This window comes from Apis dorsata, unplaced genomic scaffold (genome assembly GCF_000469605.1).
Source record: "Apis dorsata unplaced genomic scaffold, Apis dorsata 1.3 scaffold_371, whole genome shotgun sequence".
Taxonomy (NCBI): Eukaryota; Metazoa; Arthropoda; class Insecta; order Hymenoptera; family Apidae; genus Apis; species Apis dorsata.
Window position 1 is genome coordinate 16622 of NW_006263635.1, and position 12099 is coordinate 28720.

General features: G+C 29.4%; 1 long non-coding RNA gene across 1 annotated transcript in view; it reads right to left on the reverse strand.

The window, feature by feature from the left end:
• LOC102679026 overlaps window positions 1-3045 on the reverse strand; it is a 9131-nt gene extending 6086 nt beyond the window's left edge. Inside the window, exon 1 of the long non-coding RNA XR_004150911.1 lies at window positions 2647-3045. This is a non-coding gene — a long non-coding RNA (uncharacterized LOC102679026). The remainder of the gene's footprint in view (window positions 1-2646) is intronic.
• Between the last annotated feature and the right edge of the window lie 9054 nt (window positions 3046-12099).

Consider the following 12099-nt stretch of genomic DNA (forward strand, 5'->3'; position numbering starts at 1 on the left):
TAAAGAAAATTTTTAAGAGAAAAATTTTTATTATAAACAAATATGTAATAAAAGTCGTAACTAATATTTCTTCAGGATGCTAATATTTTTCGATGCATAACGGAAGAAAGCACGCGTGATAATTGAAATATTTATGTAAGAATATATTTTTACCAGTAACAATGGAAAAAGATGAACGTGAGCTCCGTGTCGCAGAAAGGAATTTCATTTTCGCGATCATTCAATGCAAATAAAAAAAGAAAAAAAAAAAGAAGAGAAAGAGCTCGTTAACGCGACTTCGTTAACCGTAAAGCGATTGCTACTCTTCGTTTAATAGCTCGATGCGCTATTTTAAAAGTATGCTCGAATCACCAAGGATGGAAGCAACGAATGAGAAACGGAGCATAGATAATTCAGATTCGTTGTCACGCGAACAAATATTGAAATATTTTCTTTTTTTAAATATTCTAGCAATTTACAGTACTATAAAATATTAACTATCATTTACCAATTTTCATGCAGAGATTTATGAAGATTCAGAAGTAAATTTAAGAGATATACTGTAATAAACTGTATCTTTTTATTACTTGTTTAATTCATATTTTCAAAAATTGCAAAACTATTATCGAAGCAATAATTCTCCAGTATTCTAAAGTATTTTTCTGCGAGACATTAATTTTCACGAGATTAAAAAAATATTGATGATATTATAATTATCCATATCATAAAATATTTTTTTCATTGTAGAATTGTAACACTTATCACATCTTTATGAAGACACGTATATCAACGTTTCAATAAAATAGAACATTAATATTTACATTACTACAACATGAAATTTATTTCTTCATTTCAATTCCTATACAAGCTGATTGGCGATGGTAATAATCATCCCTCGAGAAAAACGTTAAACGTACAACATGAAAGACGATTCATTGTGCTGCGAAAAGGCGCAAATAGAAATCCACTAGATAGAAATGGATAAAATTTTAAATTTTAACTTTAAGAATAAAATTACTTTAACAAATAATTTATTATTCGCAACAATTAATTATAATGTCGAAGTCAATTACAATAGCTACTAGAATAATATATTATTCGAACATTTTAAAGTTTTAATGTTATTTGAAATAATTTTATTTGAAATTTTAACCAATTAATTTTTCAACTCGTTAGTGCCTAACTGTGCTCTAGAGTTCGTGAGAAGCGATGCAGCTCGTAAGCAAATACAACGGCGTGAAAAAAACGAAATCGCCGCATCCCTGTTGGGAAAAGAAGTTTTCCGGAACGTGTGGCTCGCGGGAACGCTCGTTTTTATTGTCCAACACCCAATCGCGTATTGGACTCGTGGTGGCTAGCAATAAACTTCTTAAGTGCCGGGAAACGCAACGAATAAGTCTCGTGGACTTGCTCGTATCCAAACGAAATAAAACGAGGAAGAGAGAGGTTATTTAAGCGCGTGTAAGTGCTATAAAGGCTCCCTTTTAGATGTGTGTTGCACAGGTGAAGCTTCATTTAGTTTCATTTCCGTCTATGCGTTTCGTTTATGTATTCTTCCTCTAATTCTTTCTTTCGAGAATTACATTCTACAAGTAATGTTTGTAGTGTACTTTATTCGAATAACATTGTTTAGAGGATTCAGAAAACAATTTTTACATTGTATAGATTATATAAAATTATATAAGATCATATAAAATTTTTGATTGGATTGCGGATATATATGCAAATTCATATTTTCACTATAATTATAAAAATGAAATCTACATAAAGATTTTATTAATTCTATAAATATCCTAATAGATAATATATTTTTCACATATTATGAGATTATGTCTGACAATATTTTTCTTTAGAATAATTGTTTTTTCTAGTAATATAGTGCAAAAAATGAACTTTGAAGTTACCTTTGACATGATAATACTATTTTTTTTTCTAAAACAAAGTTTAGAAAATAATTATAGTTTAAAGAATTATACATTATATATATTTATTTTAATTTTTATATATTTTTTTTATAAATATTTAAACATTCACAATCTAATTATTATTAAATTATTTACAATTATTTAATTATTTGCAATTATTTTTATTACCATATTTTGATATATATCCTTAATATTTATAAATGCTTGTTGAAAAATTAATTAAGTACATAAAAAATAATTAAATTGTAAGAATTATTATTTGAAAATTGAAACGTAGAAAGAGATAATTTTTTATTTAAAATATTTATTGTGCAAAAAATGATAGATTCAAAGTATATTTGTATGTTATAATTGACAAATGATATATCTGATTGAAGCTGAATCTATGAATTAATTTAGAGTTAAATTATTGTCATAAGTAATATGTTTTATTATATTTTACATCTAGATAAGACATCGAATTTATTTCATTAATATTTAAAAATATTTACAAAAATAATATATAATGTAACACATGACATATTAATGTTTTAATATTATTTATCAAATATCTAAAAAACATTAATTTTTTAATAAACACTATGAAAAATAATAAAATGAAAATTCTCCAATCGAGATAGCTTCAAAATTAATAAATTTTATTAAATATTCTTTCATGTTTATCAGTTAAAAATAAATATAGATATCTTGGAATATAGAATTTTAAAGCATGAGTCAAATATATGAAAGATATACCTGGAACCTGGAACATTTCAGTGTCTCATTTAATAATCCGAAAAGGCAGTATGCTTCCTTCCGGATATACAGGCGAAATTCCAATTTGTTTCATTTCCGCCAACATGCCGTGTTGGGAAGGGACGACGAAGAGGTCGAATTTCTGCGAGAAATCTCGACATCTCTTGCGTGCACCGCGCCTCGTGTTCGCAAATATCGAGCGACTTTCACTTCTCGTTGCATAATCGCGTCGCGAGAATTCTACGATAATTAAGACTGTCGAACGTGTTATGATATCACCATGATAGCAAAATGCAAATTTCTTATGTGATTCTTCGAAAATGGGATATTGAATATATTATTTATTATATTAGATATTATCTTTAAAACATATTTATCATTTTTAATTAAACTAATTTAAACATTGATAAAAATCATCATCCATTTAATATAATATTAAATCAACATGTTTATTTTTTATTTAATTTAAGATACAATTTTTTTTTCAATTTATTAATTAAAAAATTTTTTAAATTAACAAATTTCTATTTTTATATTATATTATAAAGATTTTGAATATGTATCTTATAGATAATTAAAAATTATAGAATCAAAATTCATGCAATTAATGCGTGAATTATCGTTATTTTATTTCATTATTTCAATTGCTGTTCTAATTATTAATCTTTCGTTCTCTTTATTATTCATAAAATATGATTAATTAATATATTATATTTCTTTGGAAGTTTTTAAATTTAAAATGATCTACATTATTAAAATTTTGATGCAACAAATGGACAATGCGTTTCGTATTGTTTCGTGTTAATAAAATATTTGATACGTTAATATTTCACAAAATGATATTCATTATTAATAGAATAATATTTTACATAATATTTTTTAAACAAAATTTTTTAATAATTTTTTATATTTAAATTTATTATTTTTTTTATTTTAAATAATAAATGAAAATATTAGATACTTATAAATATGTGAGATTTAGAAAAGACACATAAAAATAATAATTTCTCATATAAATAAATGACATAATGGAGATCTCGGATATGAAAATCTGAATTCACAAATTAATTATATGTTATGGATTATATAAATTTCTCTTTTACGATTTTATAATTTTATATCAATACAATAATTTATAATTTGTAAACTTTATTTATTTTAATATGCACATGAATATCAAAAGTGATCAATATTGCACAAACTAAATATTCTCCACATTCCAAACAATTTAAAAACATTTTATTCACACTAAAGCAACATAATCAAAACTTTAAATTAGTTTCACAATAATGAATATATCTTTTCATTGTGATAGTTAGTTGAAGTTAGTCAAATTAATGCATACTTGTGTTTAGTATATACCCATATACACAGTTTTGGAACGGAACTGAGGCAACATATAACTGTTGATTTCTGTTACCGTCAACAGAAATACGAAGAAGCAATCGACAACTTTTTCAAGAAACACATAACACATCGACAAAAAGTTACTCATTGTTGATTCACAAGAACGTAGCTTCATAGACACTGAAAGCAACGGAAGCATGCAAGAATACTGCAGTTTCCGGCGCTGGTAAACAAGCCGAACGAATCGCCATTACACTCCAGAACGACGACTGTGACGACCTCTTGCTATTCGTCTCGACATCGAATATGCATTAAAACAAACTTCAACTCAGAGCAAACCGTGCGAATCTGAACGTTTAAAATCGACCTGAAGTTCGCCCAATTAATAATTTCGCAGTTTTATTTTCTGTTCAACGGAAGAATCGCTATTAACAATCCTCGTTTAAAAATCATTATACGTATTTTGATTATTCGATCGATAATTGTCGCGTTGTGATCGTTTTTCGATGATGGCGAGTGCAACTATAGAAGATTGAAATGATCCATAATATTTCAAGAGGCAATAGAAGCTAATTTATATGTATAACGGTTGTAATTAACGCGTTTGATGAGTTTCGATGTATATTCTAGTTGATACGTGATTATTTATGAGTTGTGCACGACGCTGTCTCGATATACCTAACCTAAAAATTGTTGAAAAAATATCACTGAAGCGATATAAATATAAATGTTGTATTAAAATATTTATTAATATATAAAAGTAACGCTAATTTTAAATGTTATTTTATCCCAAATTATATCTTTTGTTAAATATTCTATAATTCATGTTAAATGCATTTAAATATTGGAACGTTATAATAAAGCAATTTTCTAATCATAATTCTTTGTTAATTACAATTTAGCAATTATTGAACTAATTTTTAAATGTAATATCTCTAAATTAAATTCTGTTAATGATAAAATTTAAAATTCTTAAATTGTTTCATCGTCATTTTTGGTGTAAAATTAAACGAAATTTCCCATAAGATATTCCAGTCACGTAATCCTTGATACACGTAATATGAAATTGTATAATGGCGAACAAGTTTAGAGGCTGATGTGAAAGTGCAATCATATCAGGCTGATCGGAATTTAACATATTAAAGTTATGTTTCTGCATCTAATTCGATGTAATATTATATAATGAATTAGAATGCAACGAGGCATTAATCTACAGGAAATCCTGTCTACCTTTCTTGCTATTCGCTGGTTATTCCACTGTCGATCCACGTGTTTCTATTTTCCACAATTTACTATTAGATTGTTCATTTATCACGTAATATGGAAATTTCTTTTCTTATTCTTATTTTTTTCAAAGTTAAAATTCTAATTTGAAAGTCTAATCATTGTGTTATTCGATTATTAAGAGTTTATGATGAAAATATAGTACTATTTGATATACAAGATTTTCCATTTTTTTGAACAAAAAGTTCACATTATCTTTTTTCTCTTAAGCTAAATATAATTATGCACAATTCTTTGAATGTAAATGATGTTGTTAAACATTTAATATTCTTTAATCAATGACATAAAAGATTTTTACTATGAAAATTTCAAAGAACAAATATATATATACTTGTTCGTTATTTATGCAAACATATGAAAAATTCAATATCAAATATCTAAAAAATGAATTTTATTTTATATGAATCATATTTTATATGAATTTTTTCTTTTGTATTCCAAATTCGCTATTCTATAAAATTACATAATAAAAAACTAGAAATTTTATTTTCAAAAGATTATTATTTTTTCACTTATTAAAATTCTTAAATTATTATTTTTCACTTATTAATTAAAATTATGGAAATATTTGAGGTTGAAAGTCATATACTGTATTTACTGTTGAATATTTTCCGTTTAAAGAAGATCACTGAGTAGTTTGCATAGAGACATAAAAACAGTTATAACTTGAAAACTAGGTCAAATTCAAGGACCAACTTTTGTACTTTTGAACTTTATGCGGGATATTTCATCATAAACTTATGCCCATGCTTTATGCTGTTGTACAATCATTTAGTATTATTTTATTATTATTGCTTTTTTATTTTATTTCTTATTATTTTATAATTTTATTTATGTATATACTTATTATTATATTATATATATTATACTGATATAACTTTCAATATTGAATTAACAATATCAAATTATTAATTATATCAATATCATATTTATATCATATTTACATATTTAAAAAAATAATTAAAATTCATTCATTTTATTAAAAAATATAATAATTCAAGATTAAATTTCTTGAAAATACCACATTTAAAGTACTTGTCTAAAGTTGGAAACACTAAATTTCATTCTCTATCGTCTTCTCTAAATATCTACCACATACTGCATTCTCTCATTTCATAAAAGAATTATATGCAGTTGGTCACAGAAATATCCAGCCACATTACGTACATTCTATAATAAAATAATTCATCGGTAAATAAATAATTTTCAATTATTCTTTTTAACTAATAATATTTATTATTTAATCTTATAAAAAAAATTTTAATGATCCACGAATGAAATAAAATATTAAAATTAAAATTATAATTTATATTGAATTAATATCCAAATTATCTTATTATCAAAAAATTGTCAAATCCAGATGATCTTTACATAGGATTTTTATAAAAGAGATCCTCGAAGCTTCGCTCAAAATTCAATTCTTATTAATTATCAATTAAACATGAACAAGGAAGCCTTTTTGTTCTTTCCAGAAAATACAAGTATGACAACTAGTCTTTTCAAAAACGGAAGTTTGCTGATTATACGTAGCATATCAACCTACTTCGAGGATGCAAACCGGAGATCATGAACGAAATAAGAAGAGAAAATGAAACGATGGAAGAAGCAAGAACAGAGAAAGGTTTACTTTGTTCTAGCTTATTTTCGTACGAGGTTTCGTACAGGATCCCAGCTCAAAGCGCATTTCAATATGTGGAAGTATCTCTCACGAAAATGTATCACGTCCTCGACGAAGGGAAATTTCTTCTGATATTTCGTCGAGGAAAATAATATTTCACTTGAACGACCAACAAAAATCATTGGATGACGTGACACCAATTGTTTTTTAATGGAAAATTTCAACTTGAAACGTTTTTTTTTTTCTTCTTTTAAATACATATTAAATAGCAGAAAATTTAATTTTTCTTTTATAGTAGAAAAACGTATGTACATAGTATATAATATATATATATGACATATAGAAATATAAAAATGCACGTAAAATATATTCTATATAAATATACTTATTTTTTTATTATTAATAATTAATGAAAAATATACAAGATATAAATAGTAAAAGATGATTTAAACAATTTAAATGGTTTTGAAATGATACATTTTGATGTTATTAATTTTTTGATGCATAATAAAGAATTTATAAAAATCAAGTTTGTTTCAATTTGGAATTTTCTATAAATAAAAAGTATGAAACTACATAATTTGAAAAATTATTGGTTTAAAAAATAATCAAATATATTTTAAGTTTTCATTTACATAGTATATATTATTTAAATGTTATTTTCTCTAATTAAATTTGATGGATAGTCAAACATCAACAGATATGGTAAGCTATAACATTAATCTATAACTTTGAACCAAGAAACTACGAGACTAAAGAGACAGACAAATTTATCTTATTGCATCCACTAGCATCTTCTCACAATCTTCAATTATTACAAGTGAAACACGATAGCTGAGAAGCTTAAGACGAGAGATTGCAATCAATGCTCGACCAAGCGTTATTTCCAAGATTATTCGTTGTAAAATAAACGATAAATTTCACCTAACGTCCAATCACAGCAGGTAAACTGCGAAAGAAGTAAGAACATTGCTCGTCCCCGTTGCATCGGTGGAAGTTTTTGCCTCGAGAAGAACGGAAACGGAATAACGGAGCTTCGTGTTTTCCGTTTTTCAACTGTTGACGTTGAAAACACAGCTCGTCCCTCCAGATTCGCAGATGCAACGTGAGAAGGAAGACAAACAATTTGCTTTAACTAAGTTGTCGGGTTTTCGATCCGTGATGATCCGTTGTTTATTTCGTTTCGAATTATTTAATTATAAATTGTTTGGTGCACACCGTACAAAAGAGATAGATTGAATAATTAATTAGCTTTGAATTGCATCGAAATCGATTCAATTTCGCTTTAATAACAATTTTATTATTCTTCATGAGTATATCTGCCGATTTTCTATTGTTTCATTTTTATCATTTTAATCCATCGTATGAATAATATTTTTTATATTTCTCTGTATGAAAGTTATTTTAATTGTGGTCAATCGATATATTCGATAATTAAAATCTAATTGTTTCATCCTCTCACGAATGGATGTATATCACCATGTAAAGAATATATACAAAAGAGATAAAAATAAAAATGCATAAGCGAAAATATTCATATCAATGCAATCCGACAATCCGATGGATAACCCATTATTACGCGTCGCGAAAAACTCAACTCTTCCTCCTAAACAAAATGTCATAAAATATGAAACGCAGACACGTTTCTTCCATTATATAACGTCCCACGTTAAATAAAGAGATATCGAAGATAAGTTTCTTCCTCGAAGCGGTTGCAATCGATATACATCTATCTATGCAACTTCTTATCCACGCTTCTCGCGTTTTCGCCTCGACTTTCTCGCTACGCCGAGAGAGATACCGAATAGTTTGAACCGAGTATCGCGGGCGTAAATCTTTTATAGTTGGCCGTATATTCTGTCCGTAATCATAGAGCGCTTAACATTTCACTTACGAACAGGGCCACGGTGATATTCCACAAGAACAGAGGCACAATTTCTATTTCTGCTTATAAATTCCGCTCGGTCGAACCAACTTTCTCCTCGCGGGAGTATACCTCGTATTGATGGACGCAATGTACGTGGCAGCCGAGGATATTTCACTTGGTACATCGAAGTGAAAATCTCGAGGGGCAAGATGGCGATCCGCGAAAAATTATCGGCCAAAATACTTAATATTATATTGCGTATCTTTTTTTTTTTTTAGAGAAATGAAGAAAAAAGATATATTAGAAAGTTTAATATTTCGAATTTTGTAACGAATAGATTTATTTTGGATATTTCGGATAATTAATATTTTATCTATTTTGAATAATATTTGGATTACCTCTACCAAGATGGCGATCCGCGAAAAATTATCGGCCAAAATACTTAATATTATATTGCGTATTTTTTTTTTAGAGAAATGAAGAAACAAGATATATTAGAAAGTTTAATATTTCGAATTTTGTAACGAATAGATTTATTTTGAATATTTCGGATAATTAATATTTTATCTATTTTTAATAATATTTGGATTACCTCATATTAGATAATTTATTTTGAAATACTTTATTTTGGATATTTTGAATATAATATAATATTCGATTATTAAATTGAATATATCAAGTGATATACACATTTATTTGATTCCTAAAATAGAGATATATAATAACACAGAGAGAAAGAGAGAGAGAGAGAGAGACAAAAATCGATAAAAGTACGAATACAATAGTAATAAGGATGGAAGAGAACGTTGATATCATTTTCTGTCTAATTTGCATACATGGAACTCTCAGTTGTGTTCCAAGACGGAAACCAGTGTCGGGGAGAAAAAGTTTGGAACGCGGGAAAATTTATTCGTGCACCACCGTTTAAGGCGTCGTTTAATACGGTACACCTTAACGAATTCCCATGAAGAAGCACCGAAAAACTTCGGCTCAACCATGGAGCAGTTGCTGTGTACATCATTACGCGCTCACTTCCGCCTTCGTCCCTGGAAATTACAGACCGTCCGGGACCGCGATAAATTACAATGTATCGGTGTGCGAACATGCGAACCTTGCGCGTACGTTTCACCGTTTAAGAATAAATCCCTGATTAGCAGAGTTGGTTGATTGTTCGGCCTTTCAACTACATAAATTGGTTTCATTAACTCGAGGGTGTTTCTGTTCGATAGCAAGTGAAAATAAATCTAGAAAATAAATAATATTAAGAGTATTTTCTCGTCGTTTTAACCAAATTTAATTTGTAAATTTCAAAATTCAATTTGGAGATGTTTAAAATAACTCGAGTTATTTGATCGTATTATTTTAGATCGAGAATATCATTTATAATCATAATTTACCGTAATAAAAAAACGTGAGCCATTTTTAACTGAATTATTTTAACGAGAAAATCAAGTTTGGATTCTAATTTAATTCTATTTAGACACTTTTTTTTAATTGGAAGTTTCATTAAATATATTTTAAATTGTACATTTCTCATTGTGATTTTACAGCAGATCTTTTGAAAATCATCTTATTTCACGCTTATTTCCAAGCTTAATAAGATCTTATCGAGGAGAAAGAGTCTATACTAATATCAATGATTCATTCAAATACTTTCAAACCCAGGAATATCCTCTCCAAACTATTTACAAAACTTTTCTCCAACAGTGATAACAAATTTCTTTCAATATTGAAATACATATATGAACAGTTTCCAAAAAAAGGAAACTTGAAACGATCAATTACCTACAGCTTGTCAAACATACATTCAAACATTCGTAAAATCGAAATAAACAAAATCTCGTAAAACTACTCGCAGCCGGCATCGATATCCAAACCTAACCTAACCTCGACGACAGCCTTTAACGGCCGTCATAAAATCGCATACACAGATCGGGCCCCGTTTCCAGACACTACGATCAACCTGCACGCTTCCATCCATCCCCCTCAGCCCTGCTCCTCTCTTTTGCTTGCCTATCCTCTCCTCGCCGCCATATTTCTTCCATCAACTTTTCCATCTCTCTCCAACCCCCTGACCCCCGCGTAACGACATCTTCTGGCAGGATTTCACGAGACTCGAACGGTATACACTATAATGTTCCGGACTACTCCTATACGGTTCCCTGTGCACTCCCTTTGCGGACGGCCCCGTTTCGCCTTTTTCCTCTTCCTTTTTCTTCTCTCGTCTCCTCCCCTCTCCTCCTCTTCCCTCCTCTTCCTCGCCTGCCTGCTCTTTTCCACGGCCGTGGTGTGTGTTCCCCGTGTGTAACGGTGACGCAGCCTTTCCGTTATACGAACCACCGCGTGCACAACCAGCAGGAGCAAGCCTTTTCCCTTCCTGTGGTGGCGGCCGTCGTTGCATTATGGATGCAATGGGTCGGACGAATGGAAGAAATCCGCCATGGTGGACCGACGACGTGTATCCTCTCGTCGCGATGTCGACGGAACCACGAGAGACGTCGTTCCTTCTTCTCCTGTTCTTTCCATTCCTTTTTTTTTTTTCGTTGCTCTGCTTTTTTTGTATCTCTTTTCTTTTTTTTTTTTGAGATGCGATTATATCTTGTAATTGGTGATATTGCATAAGGTGAGATTCTCTACAGTAGATATTTTGAAATAAATAGGTAAATTTTACGAGTAATGAATCCTCGAGAGGTTCTATAAATTCTAGATCCATGAAAGGATTCCTTAACATTTTTCTTGCATTTATGAAATATCTGATTCAAAAGAAATTCAAATAATATTCAATATACAAATCCCAAATGAAATTAATCAGATATAGACGGTATTAGAATAAAATAATGTAAGAGTGATACAAATATTATTATTATCTATTCCAATTATTCCTTCATCGTTATCTGTCACCACACAGAGAGTTAATTCGTTCGAAAACCGTAATGCGTCAACTATCCCGATTCGTCGTCGCTTTGCACGACGGTTCCGTTTCTCCTTGTTTCCATCTTGTTCATCATCTCCGTTTCAACTCGTCTCTATTTGGCTAGAGGCCGACACTCTGGTCCTTTTTTCCTCGTCCTTTCTCCCATCCTGAGTACGCGTGACCGTTTCCATCGAGAGGCGGTGCCGTTACGTCCACGCGCTTCGTGCTCGTTTTTTGATTGTTAGAAAGAAGGAAGGCACCGACCAGATCCGTGATCCCGTCCATTTCGCTCGAATCGAAGATAATCGCGCGGAAACACGAAATTGAGAAGCGTGTTTACGACCGATTGGACGTGATTCGTTGGAGAACGTGGCGAACCGATGATTGGAGGATGTAAAATTGCTTCTTTTTCTTTTTTTTTTTTTTTTTT